Source organism: Engystomops pustulosus, chromosome 9 (assembly GCF_040894005.1).
Source record: "Engystomops pustulosus chromosome 9, aEngPut4.maternal, whole genome shotgun sequence".
Classification (NCBI taxonomy): domain Eukaryota; kingdom Metazoa; phylum Chordata; class Amphibia; order Anura; family Leptodactylidae; genus Engystomops; species Engystomops pustulosus.
Window position 1 is genome coordinate 61,439,488 of NC_092419.1, and position 13,737 is coordinate 61,453,224.

Here is a 13,737-nt window from a genome sequence, read left to right on the forward strand (position 1 = left end):
TGTCAATGGCCATTCTAAGCTGAATGTGCCTGCTCTCGCCAGATCGCAGCAGCAATGCAGCTTAAGGCTTGGCAAGTACCAGCATGGGAGACTGGCTGGGAATCCCAAGTTCCGTTGCCCTTTTTGAACCTGAAAATTGTGTTAGTTTCTCTATGAGATAGTAAAAGAAGGTTCAAATTGAACAGCTGCTGTCAACGGCCATTCTAAGCTGAATGTGTGTGCTCTTGTCAGATCGCAGCAGCGATGCAGCTTAAGGCTTGGCAAGTACCAGCATGGGAGACTGCCTTGGAATCCCAAGTTCTGGTGACCTTTTTGAACCTGAAAATTGTGTTAGTTTCTATATGAGAAAGTAGAAGAAGGTTCAAATTGAACAACTGCTGTCAATGGCCATTCTAAGCTGAATGTGCCTGCTCTCGTCAGATCGCAGCAGCAATGCAGCTTAAGGCTTGGCAAGTACCAGCATGGGAGACTGGCTGGGAATCCCAAGTTCCGTTGACCTTTTTGAACCTGAAAATTATGTTAGTTTCTCTATGAGATAGTAAAAGAAGGTTCAAATTGAACAGCTGCTGTCAACGGCCATTCTAAGCTGAATGTGCCTGCTCTCGTCAGATCGCAGCAGCAATGCAGCTTAAGGCTTGGCAAGTACCAGCATGGGAGACTGGCTGGGAATCCCAAGTTCTGTTGACCTTTTTGAACCTGAAAATGTGTTAGTTTCTCTATGAGATAGCAAAAGAAGGTTCAAATTAAACAACTGCTGTCAACGGCCATTCTAAGCTGAATGTGCCTGCTCTCGTCAGATCGCAGCAGCAATGCAGCTTAAGGCTTGGCAAGTACCAGCATGGGAGACTGGCTGGGAATCCCAAGTTCTGTTGACCTTTTTGAACCTGAAAATTGTGTTAGTTTCTCTATGAGATAGTAAAAGAAGGTTCAAATTGAACAGCTGCTGTCAACGGCCATTCTAAGCTGAATGTGCGTGCTCTTGTCAGATCGCAGCAGCGATGCAGCTTAAGGCTTGGCAAGTTCCAGCATGGGAGACTGGCTGGGAATCCCAAGTTCTGTTGAAGTTTTTGAACTTGAAAATTGTTTTAGTTTCTCTATGAGATAGTAAAAGAAGGTTCAATTTGAAATGCTGCTGTCAACGGCCATTCTAAGCTGAATGTGCCTGCTCTCGTCAGATCGCAGCAGCAATGCAGCTTAAGGCTTGGCAAGTACCAGCATGGGAGACTGGCTGGGAATCCCAAGTTCCGTTGACCTTTTTGAACCTGAAAATTGTGTTAGTTTCTCTATGAGATAGTAAAAGAAGGTTCAAATTGAACAGCTGCTGTCAACGGCCATTCTAAGCTGAATGTGCGTGCTCTTGTCAGATCGCAGCAGCGATGCAGCTTAAGGCTTAGCAAGTACCAGCATGGGAGACTGGCTGGGAATCCCAAGTTCTGGTGACTTTTTTGAACCTGAAAATTGTGTTAGTTTCTCTATGAGATAGTAGAAGAAGGTTCAAATTGAACAACTGCTGTCAACGGCCATTCTAAGCTGAATCTGTGTGCTCTTGTCAGATCGCAGCAGCGATGCAGCTTAAGACTTGGCAAGTACCAGCATGGGAGACTGGCAGGGAATCCCAAGTTCTGTTGACCTTTTTGAACCTGAAAATTGTGTTAGTTTCTCTATGAGATAGTAAAAGAAGGTTCAAATTGAACAGCTGCTGTCAATGGCCATTCTAAGCTGAATGTGCCTGCTCTCGTCAGATCGCAGCAGCAATGCAGCTTAAGGCTTGGCAAGTACCAGCATGGGAGACTGGCTGGGAATCCCAAGTTCCGTTGACCTTTTTGAACCTGAAAATTGTGTTAGTTTCTGTATGAGATAGTAAAAGAAGGTTCAAATTGAAAAGCTGCTGTCAACGGCAATTCTAAGCTGAATGTGCGTGCTCTTCTCAGATCGCAGCAGCGATGCAGCTTAAGGCTTGGCAAGTACCCGCATGGGAGACTGGCTGGGAATCCCAAGTTCTGGTGACCTTTTTGAACCTGAAAATTGTGTTAGTTTCTCTATGAGATAGTAGAAGAAGGTTCAAATTGAACAACTGCTGTCAACGGCCATTCTAAGCTGAATGTGTGTGCTCTTTTCAGATCGCAGCAGCGATGCAGCTTAAGGCTTGGCAAGTACCAGCATGGGAGACTGGCTGGGAATCCCAAGTTCTGTTGACCTTTTTGAACCTGAAAATTGTGTTAGTTTCTCTATGAGATAGTAAAAGAAGGTTCAAATTGAACAGCTGCTGTCAACGGCAATTCTAAGCTGAATGTGCCTGCTCTCGTCAGATTGCAGCAGCAATGCAGCTTAAGGCTTGGCAAGTACCAGCATGGGAGACTGGCTGGGAATCCCAAGTTCCGTTGACCGTTTTGAACCTGAAAATTGTGTTAGTTTCTCTATGAGATAGCAAAAGAAGGTTCAAATTGAACAGCTGCTGTCAACGGCCATTCTAAGCTGAATTTGCCTGCTCTCGTCAGATCGCAGCAGCAATGCAACTTAAGGCTTGGCAAGTACCAGCATGGGAGACTGGCTGGGAATTCCAAGTTCCGTTGACCTTTTTGAACCTGAAAATGTGTTAGTTTCTCTATGAGATAGTAAAAGAAGGTTCAAATTGAACAGCTGCTGTCAACGGCCATTCTAAGCTGAATGTGCGTGCTCTTGTCAGATCGCAGCAGCGATGCAGCTTAAGGCTTGGCAAGTACCAGCATGGGAGACTATCTTGGAATCCCGAGTTCTGGTGACCTTTTTGAACCTGAAAATTGTGTTAGTTTCTCTATGAGATAGCAAAAGAAGGTTCAAATTGAACAGCTGCTGTCAATGGCCATTCTAAGCTGAATGTGCCTGCTCTCGTCAGATCGCAGCAGCAATGCAGCTTAAGGCTTGGCAAGTACCAGCATGGGAGACTGGCTGGGAATCCCAAGTTCCGTTGACCTTTTTGAACCTGAAAATTGTGTTAGTTTCTGTATGAGATAGTAAAAGAAGGTTCAAATTGAAAAGCTGCTGTCAACGGCAATTCTAAGCTGAATGTGCGTGCTCTTCTCAGATCGCAGCAGCGATGCAGCTTAAGGCTTGGCAAGTACCAGCATGGGAGACTGGCTGGGAATCCCAAGTTCTGGTGACCTTTTTGAACCTGAAAATTGTGTTAATTTCTCTATGAGATAGTAGAAGAAGGTTCAAATTGAACAACTGCTGTCAACGGCCATTCTAAGCTGAATGTGTGTGCTCTTTTCAGATCGCAGCAGCGATGCAGCTTAAGGTTTGGCAAGTACCAGCATGGGAGACTGGCTGGGAATCCCAAGTTCCGTTGACCTTTTTGAACCTGAAAATTTGTTAGTTTCTCTATGAGATAGCAAAAGAAGGTTCAAATTGAACAGCTGCTGTCAACGGCCATTCTAAGCTGAATGTGCGTGCTCTTGTCAGATCGCAGCAGCGATGCAGCTTAAGGCTTGGCAAGTACCAGCATGGGAGACTGGCTTGGAATCCCAAGTTCTGGTGACCTTTTTGAACCTCAAAATTGTGTTAGTTTCTATATGAGAAAGTAGAAGAAGGTTCAAATTGAACAACTGCTGTCAATGGCCATTCTAAGCTGAATGTGCCTGCTCTTGTCAGATCGCAGCAGCAATGCAGCTTAAGGCTTGGCAAGTACCAGCATGGGAGACTGGCTGGGAATCCCAAGTTCCGTTGCCCTTTTTGAACCTGAAAATTGTGTTAGTTTCTCTATGAGATAGTAAAAGAAGGTTCAAATTGAACAGCTGCTGTCAACGGCCATTCTAAGCTGAATGTGCGTGCTCTTGTCAGATCGCAGCAGCGATGCAGCTTAAGGCTTGGCAAGTACCAGCATGGGAGACTGGCTTGGAATCCCAAGTTCTGGTGACCTCTTTGAACCTGAAAATTGTGTTAGTTTCTCTATGAGATAGCAAAAGAAGGTTCAAATTGAACAACTGCTGTCAATGGCCATTCTAAGCTGAATGTGCCTGCTCTCGCCAGATCGCAGCAGCAATGCAGCATAAGGCTTGGCAAGTACCAGCATGGGAGACTGGCTGGGAATCCCAAGTTCCGTTGCCCTTTTTGAACCTGAAAATTGTGTTAGTTTCTCTATGAGATAGTAAAAGAAGGTTCAAATTGAACAGCTGCTGTCAACGGCCATTCTAAGCTGAATGTGCGTGCTCTTGTCAGATCACAGCTTAAGGCTTGGCAAGTACCAGCATGGGAGACTGGCTTGGAATCCCAAGTTCTGGTGACCTTTTTGAACCTGAAAATTGTGTTAGTTTCTCTATGAGATAGCAAAAGAAGGTTCAAATTGAACAGCTGCTGTCAACGGCCATTCTAAGCTTAATGTGCCTGCTCTTGTCAGATTGCAGCAGCAATGCAGCTTAAGGCTTGGCAAGTACCAGCATGGGAGACTGGCTTGGAATCCCAAGTTCTGGTGACCTTTTTGAACCTGAAAATTGTGTTAGTTTCTATATAAGATAGTAGAAGAAGGTTCAAATTGAACAACTGCTGTCAATGGCCATTCTAAGCTGAATGTGCCTGCTCTCGCCAGATCGCAGCAGCAATGCAGCTTAAGGCTTGGCAAGTACCAGCATGGGAGACTGGCTGGGAATCCCAAGTTCCGTTGACCTTTTTGAACCTGAAAATTGTGTTAGTTTCTCTATGAGATAGTAAAAGAAGGTTCAAATTGAACAGCTGCTGTCAACGGCCATTCTAAGCTGAATGTGTGTGCTCTTGTCAGATCGCAGCAGCGATGCAGCTTAAGGCTTGGCAAGTACCAGCATGGGAGACTGGCTTGGAATCCCAAGTTCTGGTGACCTTTTTGAACCTGAAAATTGTGTTAGTTTCTCTATGAGATAGCAAAAGAAGGTTCAAATTGAACAACTGCTGTCAATGGCCATTCTAAGCTGAATGTGCCTGCTCTCGCCAGATCGCAGCAGCAATGCAGCATAAGGCTTGGCAAGTACCAGCATGGGAGACTGGCTGGGAATCCCAAGTTCCGTTGCCCTTTTTGAACCTGAAAATTGTGTTAGTTTCTCTATGAGATAGTAAAAGAAGGTTCAAATTGAACAGCTGCTGTCAACGGCCATTCTAAGCTGAATGTGCGTGCTCTTGTCAGATCGCAGCTTAAGGCTTGGCAAGTACCAGCATGGGAGACTGGCTTGGAATCCCAAGTTCTGGTGACCTTTTTGAACCTGAAAATTGTGTTAGTTTCTCTATGAGATAGCAAAAGAAGGTTCAAATTGAACAGCTGCTGTCAACGGCCATTCTAAGCTGAATGTGCCTGCTCTTGTCAGATTGCAGCAGCAATGCAGCTTAAGGCTTGGCAAGTACCAGCATGGGAGACTGGCTTGGAATCCCAAGTTCTGGTGACCTTTTTGAACCTGAAAATTGTGTTAGTTTCTATATAAGATAGTAGAAGAAGGTTCAAATTGAACAACTGCTGTCAATGGCCATTCTAAGCTGAATGTGCCTGCTCTCGCCAGATCGCAGCAGCAATGCAGCTTAAGGCTTGGCAAGTACCAGCATGGGAGACTGGCTGGGAATCCCAAGTTCCGTTGCCCTTTTTGAACCTGAAAATTGTGTTAGTTTCTCTATGAGATAGTAAAAGAAGGTTCAAATTGAACAGCTGCTGTCAACGGCCATTCTAAGCTGAATGTGTGTGCTCTTGTCAGATCGCAGCAGCGATGCAGCTTAAGGCTTGGCAAGTACCAGCATGGGAGACTGCCTTGGAATCCCAAGTTCTGGTGACCTTTTTGAACCTGAAAATTGTGTTAGTTTCTATATGAGAAAGTAGAAGAAGGTTCAAATTGAACAACTGCTGTCAATGGCCATTCTAAGCTGAATGTGCCTGCTCTCGTCAGATCGCAGCAGCAATGCAGCTTAAGGCTTGGCAAGTACCAGCATGGGAGACTGGCTGGGAATCCCAAGTTCCGTTGACCTTTTTGAACCTGAAAATTATGTTAGTTTCTCTATGAAATAGTAAAAGAAGGTTCAAATTGAACAGCTGCTGTCAACGGCCATTCTAAGCTGAATGTGCCTGCTCTCGTCAGATCGCAGCAGCAATGCAGCTTAAGGCTTGGCAAGTACCAGCATGGGAGACTGGCTGGGAATCCCAAGTTCTGTTGACCTTTTTGAACCTGAAAATGTGTTAGTTTCTCTATGAGATAGCAAAAGAAGGTTCAAATTAAACAACTGCTGTCAACGGCCATTCTAAGCTGAATGTGCCTGCTCTCGTCAGATCGCAGCAGCAATGCAGCTTAAGGCTTGGCAAGTACCAGCATGGGAGACTGGCTGGGAATCCCAAGTTCTGTTGACCTTTTTGAACCTGAAAATTGTGTTAGTTTCTCTATGAGATAGTAAAAGAAGGTTCAAATTGAACAGCTGCTGTCAACGGCCATTCTAAGCTGAATGTGCGTGCTCTTGTCAGATCGCAGCAGCGATGCAGCTTAAGGCTTGGCAAGTTCCAGCATGGGAGACTGGCTGGGAATCCCAAGTTCTGTTGAAGTTTTTGAACTTGAAAATTGTTTTAGTTTCTCTATGAGATAGTAAAAGAAGGTTCAATTTGAAATGCTGCTGTCAACGGCCATTCTAAGCTGAATGTGCCTGCTCTCGTCAGATCGCAGCAGCAATGCAGCTTAAGGCTTGGCAAGTACCAGCATGGGAGACTGGCTGGGAATCCCAAGTTCCGTTGACCTTTTTGAACCTGAAAATTGTGTTAGTTTCTCTATGAGATAGTAAAAGAAGGTTCAAATTGAACAGCTGCTGTCAACGGCCATTCTAAGCTGAATGTGCGTGCTCTTGTCAGATCGCAGCAGCGATGCAGCTTAAGGCTTAGCAAGTACCAGCATGGGAGACTGGCTGGGAATCCCAAGTTCTGGTGACTTTTTTGAACCTGAAAATTGTGTTAGTTTCTCTATGAGATAGTAGAAGAAGGTTCAAATTGAACAACTGCTGTCAACGGCCATTCTAAGCTGAATCTGTGTGCTCTTGTCAGATCGCAGCAGCGATGCAGCTTAAGACTTGGCAAGTACCAGCATGGGAGACTGGCAGGGAATCCCAAGTTCTGTTGACCTTTTTGAACCTGAAAATTGTGTTAGTTTCTCTATGAGATAGTAAAAGAAGGTTCAAATTGAACAGCTGCTGTCAATGGCCATTCTAAGCTGAATGTGCCTGCTCTCGTCAGATCGCAGCAGCAATGCAGCTTAAGGCTTGGCAAGTACCAGCATGGGAGACTGGCTGGGAATCCCAAGTTCCGTTGACCTTTTTGAACCTGAAAATTGTGTTAGTTTCTGTATGAGATAGTAAAAGAAGGTTCAAATTGAAAAGCTGCTGTCAACGGCAATTCTAAGCTGAATGTGCGTGCTCTTCTCAGATCGCAGCAGCGATGCAGCTTAAGGCTTGGCAAGTACCCGCATGGGAGACTGGCTGGGAATCCCAAGTTCTGGTGACCTTTTTGAACCTGAAAATTGTGTTAGTTTCTCTATGAGATAGTAGAAGAAGGTTCAAATTGAACAACTGCTGTCAACGGCCATTCTAAGCTGAATGTGTGTGCTCTTTTCAGATCGCAGCAGCGATGCAGCTTAAGGCTTGGCAAGTACCAGCATGGGAGACTGGCTGGGAATCCCAAGTTCTGTTGACCTTTTTGAACCTGAAAATTGTGTTAGTTTCTCTATGAGATAGTAAAAGAAGGTTCAAATTGAACAGCTGCTGTCAACGGCAATTCTAAGCTGAATGTGCCTGCTCTCGTCAGATTGCAGCAGCAATGCAGCTTAAGGCTTGGCAAGTACCAGCATGGGAGACTGGCTGGGAATCCCAAGTTCCGTTGACCGTTTTGAACCTGAAAATTGTGTTAGTTTCTCTATGAGATAGCAAAAGAAGGTTCAAATTGAACAGCTGCTGTCAACGGCCATTCTAAGCTGAATTTGCCTGCTCTCGTCAGATCGCAGCAGCAATGCAATTTAAGGCTTGGCAAGTACCAGCATGGGAGACTGGCTGGGAATTCCAAGTTCCGTTGACCTTTTTGAACCTGAAAATGTGTTAGTTTCTCTATGAGATAGTAAAAGAAGGTTCAAATTGAACAGCTGCTGTCAACGGCCATTCTAAGCTGAATGTGCGTGCTCTTGTCAGATCGCAGCAGCGATGCAGCTTAAGGCTTGGCAAGTACCAGCATGGGAGACTGGCTTGGAATCCCAAGTTCTGGTGACCTTTTTGAACCTGAAAATTGTGTTAGTTTCTCTATGAGATAGCAAAAGAAGGTTCAAATTGAACAGCTGCTGTCAATGGCCATTCTAAGCTGAATGTGCCTGCTCTCGTCAGATCGCAGCAGCAATGCAGCTTAAGGCTTGGCAAGTACCAGCATGGGAGACTGGCTGGGAATCCCAAGTTCCGTTGACCTTTTTGAACCTGAAAATTGTGTTAGTTTCTGTATGAGATAGTAAAAGAAGGTTCAAATTGAAAAGCTGCTGTCAACGGCAATTCTAAGCTGAATGTGCGTGCTCTTCTCAGATCGCAGCAGCGATGCAGCTTAAGGCTTGGCAAGTACCAGCATGGGAGACTGGCTTGGAATCCCAAGTTCTGGTGACCTTTTTGAACCTCAAAATTGTGTTAGTTTCTATATGAGAAAGTAGAAGAAGGTTCAAATTGAACAACTGCTGTCAATGGCCATTCTAAGCTGAATGTGCCTGCTCTTGTCAGATCGCAGCAGCAATGCAGCTTAAGGCTTGGCAAGTACCAGCATGGGAGACTGGCTGGGAATCCCAAGTTCCGTTGCCCTTTTTGAACCTGAAAATTGTGTTAGTTTCTCTATGAGATAGTAAAAGAAGGTTCAAATTGAACAGCTGCTGTCAACGGCCATTCTAAGCTGAATGTGCGTGCTCTTGTCAGATCGCAGCAGCGATGCAGCTTAAGGCTTGGCAAGTACCAGCATGGGAGACTGGCTTGGAATCCCAAGTTCTGGTGACCTCTTTGAACCTGAAAATTGTGTTAGTTTCTCTATGAGATAGCAAAAGAAGGTTCAAATTGAACAACTGCTGTCAATGGCCATTCTAAGCTGAATGTGCCTGCTCTCGCCAGATCGCAGCAGCAATGCAGCATAAGGCTTGGCAAGTACCAGCATGGGAGACTGGCTGGGAATCCCAAGTTCCGTTGCCCTTTTTGAACCTGAAAATTGTGTTAGTTTCTCTATGAGATAGTAAAAGAAGGTTCAAATTGAACAGCTGCTGTCAACGGCCATTCTAAGCTGAATGTGCGTGCTCTTGTCAGATCACAGCTTAAGGCTTGGCAAGTACCAGCATGGGAGACTGGCTTGGAATCCCAAGTTCTGGTGACCTTTTTGAACCTGAAAATTGTGTTAGTTTCTCTATGAGATAGCAAAAGAAGGTTCAAATTGAACAGCTGCTGTCAACGGCCATTCTAAGCTGAATGTGCCTGCTCTTGTCAGATTGCAGCAGCAATGCAGCTTAAGGCTTGGCAAGTACCAGCATGGGAGACTGGCTTGGAATCCCAAGTTCTGGTGACCTTTTTGAACCTGAAAATTGTGTTAGTTTCTATATAAGATAGTAGAAGAAGGTTCAAATTGAACAACTGCTGTCAATGGCCATTCTAAGCTGAATGTGCCTGCTCTCGCCAGATCGCAGCAGCAATGCAGCTTAAGGCTTGGCAAGTACCAGCATGGGAGACTGGCTGGGAATCCCAAGTTCCGTTGCCCTTTTTGAACCTGAAAATTGTGTTAGTTTCTCTATGAGATAGTAAAAGAAGGTTCAAATTGAACAGCTGCTGTCAACGGCCATTCTAAGCTGAATGTGTGTGCTCTTGTCAGATCGCAGCAGCGATGCAGCTTAAGGCTTGGCAAGTACCAGCATGGGAGACTGCCTTGGAATCCCAAGTTCTGGTGACCTTTTTGAACCTGAAAATTGTGTTAGTTTCTATATGAGAAAGTAGAAGAAGGTTCAAATTGAACAACTGCTGTCAATGGCCATTCTAAGCTGAATGTGCCTGCTCTCGTCAGATCGCAGCAGCAATGCAGCTTAAGGCTTGGCAAGTACCAGCATGGGAGACTGGCTGGGAATCCCAAGTTCCGTTGACCTTTTTGAACCTGAAAATTATGTTAGTTTCTCTATGAGATAGTAAAAGAAGGTTCAAATTGAACAGCTGCTGTCAACGGCCATTCTAAGCTGAATGTGCCTGCTCTCGTCAGATCGCAGCAGCAATGCAGCTTAAGGCTTGGCAAGTACCAGCATGGGAGACTGGCTGGGAATCCCAAGTTCTGTTGACCTTTTTGAACCTGAAAATGTGTTAGTTTCTCTATGAGATAGCAAAAGAAGGTTCAAATTAAACAACTGCTGTCAACGGCCATTCTAAGCTGAATGTGCCTGCTCTTGTCAGATCGCAGCAGCAATGCAGCTTAAGGCTTGGCAAGTACCAGCATGGGAGACTGGCTGGGAATCCCAAGTTCTGTTGACCTTTTTGAACCTGAAAATTGTGTTAGTTTCTCTATGAGATAGTAAAAGAAGGTTCAAATTGAACAGCTGCTGTCAACGGCCATTCTAAGCTGAATGTGCGTGCTCTTGTCAGATCGCAGCAGCGATGCAGCTTAAGGCTTGGCAAGTTCCAGCATGGGAGACTGGCTGGGAATCCCAAGTTCTGTTGAAGTTTTTGAACTTGAAAATTGTTTTAGTTTCTCTATGAGATAGTAAAAGAAGGTTCAATTTGAAATGCTGCTGTCAACGGCCATTCTAAGCTGAATGTGCCTGCTCTCGTCAGATCGCAGCAGCAATGCAGCTTAAGGCTTGGCAAGTACCAGCATGGGAGACTGGCTGGGAATCCCAAGTTCCGTTGACCTTTTTGAACCTGAAAATTGTGTTAGTTTCTCTATGAGATAGTAAAAGAAGGTTCAAATTGAACAGCTGCTGTCAACGGCCATTCTAAGCTGAATGTGCGTGCTCTTGTCAGATCGCAGCAGCGATGCAGCTTAAGGCTTAGCAAGTACCAGCATGGGAGACTGGCTGGGAATCCCAAGTTCTGGTGACTTTTTTGAACCTGAAAATTGTGTTAGTTTCTCTATGAGATAGTAGAAGAAGGTTCAAATTGAACAACTGCTGTCAACGGCCATTCTAAGCTGAATCTGTGTGCTCTTGTCAGATCGCAGCAGCGATGCAGCTTAAGACTTGGCAAGTACCAGCATGGGAGACTGGCAGGGAATCCCAAGTTCTGTTGACCTTTTTGAACCTGAAAATTGTGTTAGTTTCTCTATGAGATAGTAAAAGAAGGTTCAAATTGAACAGCTGCTGTCAATGGCCATTCTAAGCTGAATGTGCCTGCTCTCGTCAGATCGCAGCAGCAATGCAGCTTAAGGCTTGGCAAGTACCAGCATGGGAGACTGGCTGGGAATCCCAAGTTCCGTTGACCTTTTTGAACCTGAAAATTGTGTTAGTTTCTGTATGAGATAGTAAAAGAAGGTTCAAATTGAAAAGCTGCTGTCAACGGCAATTCTAAGCTGAATGTGCGTGCTCTTCTCAGATCGCAGCAGCGATGCAGCTTAAGGCTTGGCAAGTACCCGCATGGGAGACTGGCTGGGAATCCCAAGTTCTGGTGACCTTTTTGAACCTGAAAATTGTGTTAGTTTCTCTATGAGATAGTAGAAGAAGGTTCAAATTGAACAACTGCTGTCAACGGCCATTCTAAGCTGAATGTGTGTGCTCTTTTCAGATCGCAGCAGCGATGCAGCTTAAGGCTTGGCAAGTACCAGCATGGGAGACTGGCTGGGAATCCCAAGTTCTGTTGACCTTTTTGAACCTGAAAATTGTGTTAGTTTCTCTATGAGATAGTAAAAGAAGGTTCAAATTGAACAGCTGCTGTCAACGGCAATTCTAAGCTGAATGTGCCTGCTCTCGTCAGATTGCAGCAGCAATGCAGCTTAAGGCTTGGCAAGTACCAGCATGGGAGACTGGCTGGGAATCCCAAGTTCCGTTGACCGTTTTGAACCTGAAAATTGTGTTAGTTTCTCTATGAGATAGCAAAAGAAGGTTCAAATTGAACAGCTGCTGTCAACGGCCATTCTAAGCTGAATTTGCCTGCTCTCGTCAGATCGCAGCAGCAATGCAACTTAAGGCTTGGCAAGTACCAGCATGGGAGACTGGCTGGGAATTCCAAGTTCCGTTGACCTTTTTGAACCTGAAAATGTGTTAGTTTCTCTATGAGATAGTAAAAGAAGGTTCAAATTGAACAGCTGCTGTCAACGGCCATTCTAAGCTGAATGTGCGTGCTCTTGTCAGATCGCAGCAGCGATGCAGCTTAAGGCTTGGCAAGTACCAGCATGGGAGACTGGCTTGGAATCCCAAGTTCTGGTGACCTTTTTGAACCTGAAAATTGTGTTAGTTTCTCTATGAGATAGCAAAAGAAGGTTCAAATTGAACAGCTGCTGTCAATGGCCATTCTAAGCTGAATGTGCCTGCTCTCGTCAGATCGCAGCAGCAATGCAGCTTAAGGCTTGGCAAGTACCAGCATGGGAGACTGGCTGGGAATCCCAAGTTCCGTTGACCTTTTTGAACCTGAAAATTGTGTTAGTTTCTGTATGAGATAGTAAAAGAAGGTTCAAATTGAAAAGCTGCTGTCAACGGCAATTCTAAGCTGAATGTGCGTGCTCTTCTCAGATCGCAGCAGCGATGCAGCTTAAGGCTTGGCAAGTACCAGCATGGGAGACTGGCTGGGAATCCCAAGTTCTGGTGACCTTTTTGAACCTGAAAATTGTGTTAATTTCTCTATGAGATAGTAGAAGAAGGTTCAAATTGAACAACTGCTGTCAACGGCCATTCTAAGCTGAATGTGTGTGCTCTTTTCAGATCGCAGCAGCGATGCAGCTTAAGGTTTGGCAAGTACCAGCATGGGAGACTGGCTGGGAATCCCAAGTTCCGTTGACCTTTTTGAACCTGAAAATTTGTTAGTTTCTCTATGAGATAGCAAAAGAAGGTTCAAATTGAACAGCTGCTGTCAACGGCCATTCTAAGCTGAATGTGCGTGCTCTTGTCAGATCGCAGCAGCGATGCAGCTTAAGGCTTGGCAAGTACCAGCATGGGAGACTGGCTTGGAATCCCAAGTTCTGGTGACCTTTTTGAACCTCAAAATTGTGTTAGTTTCTATATGAGAAAGTAGAAGAAGGTTCAAATTAAACAACTGCTGTCAATGGCCATTCTAAGCTGAATGTGCCTGCTCTTGTCAGATCGCAGCAGCAATGCAGCTTAAGGCTTGGCAAGTACCAGCATGGGAGACTGGCTGGGAATCCCAAGTTCCGTTGCCCTTTTTGAACCTGAAAATTGTGTTAGTTTCTCTATGAGATAGTAAAAGAAGGTTCAAATTGAACAGCTGCTGTCAACGGCCATTCTAAGCTGAATGTGCGTGCTCTTGTCAGATCGCAGCAGCGATGCAGCTTAAGGCTTGGCAAGTACCAGCATGGGAGACTGGCTTGGAATCCCAAGTTCTGGTGACCTCTTTGAACCTGAAAATTGTGTTAGTTTCTCTATGAGATAGCAAAAGAAGGTTCAAATTGAACAACTGCTGTCAATGGCCATTCTAAGCTGAATGTGCCTGCTCTCGCCAGATCGCAGCAGCAATGCAGCATAAGGCTTGGCAAGTACCAGCATGGGAGACTGGCTGGGAATCCCAAGTTCCGTTGCCCTTTTTGAACCTGAAAATTGTGTTAGTTTCTCTATGAGATAGTAAAAGAAG

At 45.1% G+C, this 13,737-nt stretch overlaps 31 pseudogenes; all 31 read left to right on the plus strand.

Moving 5' to 3' along the window:
- Window position 1: 1 nt before the first annotated feature.
- Window positions 2-120, plus strand: LOC140096808 (5S ribosomal RNA; annotated as a pseudogene).
- Window positions 121-379: 259 nt separating this feature from the next.
- On the plus strand, window positions 380-498 carry LOC140082435 (5S ribosomal RNA; annotated as a pseudogene).
- Window positions 499-568: 70 nt separating this feature from the next.
- LOC140078767 (5S ribosomal RNA) lies at window positions 569-687 on the plus strand (annotated as a pseudogene).
- A 69-nt stretch (window positions 688-756) lies between these two features.
- On the plus strand, window positions 757-875 carry LOC140078768 (5S ribosomal RNA; annotated as a pseudogene).
- A 259-nt stretch (window positions 876-1,134) lies between these two features.
- LOC140087607 (5S ribosomal RNA) lies at window positions 1,135-1,253 on the plus strand (annotated as a pseudogene).
- A 448-nt stretch (window positions 1,254-1,701) lies between these two features.
- On the plus strand, window positions 1,702-1,820 carry LOC140082436 (5S ribosomal RNA; annotated as a pseudogene).
- A 448-nt stretch (window positions 1,821-2,268) lies between these two features.
- On the plus strand, window positions 2,269-2,387 carry LOC140093572 (5S ribosomal RNA; annotated as a pseudogene).
- Window positions 2,388-2,457: 70 nt separating this feature from the next.
- Window positions 2,458-2,576, plus strand: LOC140093392 (5S ribosomal RNA; annotated as a pseudogene).
- Window positions 2,577-2,834: 258 nt separating this feature from the next.
- LOC140082437 (5S ribosomal RNA) lies at window positions 2,835-2,953 on the plus strand (annotated as a pseudogene).
- Window positions 2,954-3,589: 636 nt separating this feature from the next.
- Window positions 3,590-3,708, plus strand: LOC140097421 (5S ribosomal RNA; annotated as a pseudogene).
- An 815-nt stretch (window positions 3,709-4,523) lies between these two features.
- Window positions 4,524-4,642, plus strand: LOC140092415 (5S ribosomal RNA; annotated as a pseudogene).
- An 815-nt stretch (window positions 4,643-5,457) lies between these two features.
- On the plus strand, window positions 5,458-5,576 carry LOC140096809 (5S ribosomal RNA; annotated as a pseudogene).
- Window positions 5,577-5,835: 259 nt separating this feature from the next.
- On the plus strand, window positions 5,836-5,954 carry LOC140082438 (5S ribosomal RNA; annotated as a pseudogene).
- A 70-nt stretch (window positions 5,955-6,024) lies between these two features.
- LOC140078769 (5S ribosomal RNA) lies at window positions 6,025-6,143 on the plus strand (annotated as a pseudogene).
- Window positions 6,144-6,212: 69 nt separating this feature from the next.
- Window positions 6,213-6,331, plus strand: LOC140078770 (5S ribosomal RNA; annotated as a pseudogene).
- Window positions 6,332-6,590: 259 nt separating this feature from the next.
- Window positions 6,591-6,709, plus strand: LOC140087619 (5S ribosomal RNA; annotated as a pseudogene).
- A 448-nt stretch (window positions 6,710-7,157) lies between these two features.
- On the plus strand, window positions 7,158-7,276 carry LOC140082440 (5S ribosomal RNA; annotated as a pseudogene).
- A 448-nt stretch (window positions 7,277-7,724) lies between these two features.
- Window positions 7,725-7,843, plus strand: LOC140093573 (5S ribosomal RNA; annotated as a pseudogene).
- Window positions 7,844-7,913: 70 nt separating this feature from the next.
- Window positions 7,914-8,032, plus strand: LOC140096410 (5S ribosomal RNA; annotated as a pseudogene).
- Window positions 8,033-8,290: 258 nt separating this feature from the next.
- LOC140082441 (5S ribosomal RNA) lies at window positions 8,291-8,409 on the plus strand (annotated as a pseudogene).
- A 259-nt stretch (window positions 8,410-8,668) lies between these two features.
- On the plus strand, window positions 8,669-8,787 carry LOC140097422 (5S ribosomal RNA; annotated as a pseudogene).
- An 815-nt stretch (window positions 8,788-9,602) lies between these two features.
- LOC140096810 (5S ribosomal RNA) lies at window positions 9,603-9,721 on the plus strand (annotated as a pseudogene).
- Window positions 9,722-9,980: 259 nt separating this feature from the next.
- On the plus strand, window positions 9,981-10,099 carry LOC140082442 (5S ribosomal RNA; annotated as a pseudogene).
- Window positions 10,100-10,169: 70 nt separating this feature from the next.
- Window positions 10,170-10,288, plus strand: LOC140078771 (5S ribosomal RNA; annotated as a pseudogene).
- A 69-nt stretch (window positions 10,289-10,357) lies between these two features.
- LOC140090887 (5S ribosomal RNA) lies at window positions 10,358-10,476 on the plus strand (annotated as a pseudogene).
- Window positions 10,477-10,735: 259 nt separating this feature from the next.
- Window positions 10,736-10,854, plus strand: LOC140087631 (5S ribosomal RNA; annotated as a pseudogene).
- Window positions 10,855-11,302: 448 nt separating this feature from the next.
- Window positions 11,303-11,421, plus strand: LOC140082443 (5S ribosomal RNA; annotated as a pseudogene).
- Window positions 11,422-11,869: 448 nt separating this feature from the next.
- On the plus strand, window positions 11,870-11,988 carry LOC140093574 (5S ribosomal RNA; annotated as a pseudogene).
- A 70-nt stretch (window positions 11,989-12,058) lies between these two features.
- Window positions 12,059-12,177, plus strand: LOC140093393 (5S ribosomal RNA; annotated as a pseudogene).
- Window positions 12,178-12,435: 258 nt separating this feature from the next.
- On the plus strand, window positions 12,436-12,554 carry LOC140082444 (5S ribosomal RNA; annotated as a pseudogene).
- A 636-nt stretch (window positions 12,555-13,190) lies between these two features.
- On the plus strand, window positions 13,191-13,309 carry LOC140097423 (5S ribosomal RNA; annotated as a pseudogene).
- The last annotated feature ends 428 nt before the right edge of the window (window positions 13,310-13,737 follow it).